The sequence below is a fragment of the Tamandua tetradactyla genome, chromosome 2, assembly GCF_023851605.1.
Source record: "Tamandua tetradactyla isolate mTamTet1 chromosome 2, mTamTet1.pri, whole genome shotgun sequence".
In the NCBI taxonomy this organism is placed as follows: Eukaryota; Metazoa; Chordata; class Mammalia; order Pilosa; family Myrmecophagidae; genus Tamandua; species Tamandua tetradactyla.
In genome coordinates this window covers 105,976,386-105,978,068 of record NC_135328.1, presented here as the reverse complement: position 1 = coordinate 105,978,068, position 1,683 = coordinate 105,976,386, and positions in this window count along the sequence as shown.

Genomic DNA, 1,683 nt, shown 5'->3' with positions numbered 1-1,683 from the left:
ATCCAAAGCATAAGGGAGTAATGCAGCTCAGGTTACCCCACAGCAAGGTGTCTCCTCTACTACTGGTGTCCTGCATCTGCTCTACTGCATATCTTGAGTCTTCACCGCAAACTCTGTTTGCTCCAACCCAGCTCTCGGAGGGCAGGGGATAGGGATAGAGCAGCATGAAGACCAAAGGACATGTCAGGCATGGAGTCAGGCATGAATTTCATTGGGAATTATGAACAGGGGAAGAGTCTTCCCAATGGCGGTGGTAGAGAAATGGAAACTAGTGTTCTGCAAAGGGGTGGGAGAATGCAAGGGCTTATAAGGGTTTAGGACAAGGGTGTGAGAACAGAGTTTCAGCTGGGACTTGAGATACAGGGATCTGGAGGTTTATTATCAACAGTGATCATGAGAGGAAAGTTATAATGCTTTGTTTACAATACCATCTGTACATTCTCCCCCACCCCCACCCCAGGAGGTGCAATGAACTTTAACTTCTGTTCTGGTCATTGTAGGCAACTACTTGCAGTAACTTACTCTCAATATGGAAGGGTACCCCAACCCATGGGTCTCCACACTGGTTTTGCCTGGTTTCCTGCTTATTTTCCAATTTTTTTTATTCTTCTCTCTCAGTGTTAAAGACCTTTCAGTTTCTCATAATCTCCCTCAATTTATGACTGCACACCACATTTTACTCTCAGTGCTTAGGTCCTCTTGGCTTCTGTTGGCTCCCTGGCCTGATAAATCGCTGGGTGTTGTGATTACCTAAATCAGTCCCATCTCCATCCTACAGCTCTGCACACTCTGATGAGTAGAGTGGAAACAAACAACAGGTCCCACACTGAAGCAAAGCTCCCTCCTGCAGTTTGATTCTCCTAAATTCAGTGCATAGGGATGATGAGGATTATACCTCTTGGTTACTTGGTCCCCTTTTTTCTAATAACTGTTTACTCCACTTCACATCAAGAAACTTATCTGTAGCATACTACTTTGGATGTCACCATTATATAAGAGCTCCAAATCATGACTCCAAGCACATTACCCTTTGACCAGGATGCCATCTCTCTCCTGATCACTTTCAACTATTCATACTCTGGTCTTATCAGAATGACCAGTCTGTTGGTCACTCCATGCTAAGCAATCCTTCAGCCCTTCCTTTCTTCACTTCTCTCCTTTTCGAGTCTATGTGCCATTGTCTTCCATTCTAAGATCACTCTTGTCCAATATCCTAAACTCTTTTGTGCCTTTGTATTTTGCCTCATCCAACCTGGAATCAACCCTGCCATTGACCTTTCTCTATGACAAACACCAATCACCTGATAATTGCTAGATAAAAACATATTAGAGCAAATTATCACTATAAATTCATAATCCCTAACCTTAAGTGGGCCTCTCAAACTGACCATCAATCAACCCACCTCTTTCTCCTGGATAACTTTTCCTCAAAAATGTGAGGATGCCACTTTGCCTGCCCCTACTCTCAGCCAGCCATCTTTCTTCCTTCATTAACAAAAATGGCTGAATCTATAAGAAAGAATCCCATCAATTTTTCACTATTAAATCTTCATATCTACTTATTGCTTTCAGGATAAAAATCAATACACTTAACCCAACTTACCTTTCACCCCACAATCCCACAGTCTTTACACTTCAGCAACATTGGTCCTTTTCTCTAATGTCATGTTTCTGAGACTCTCC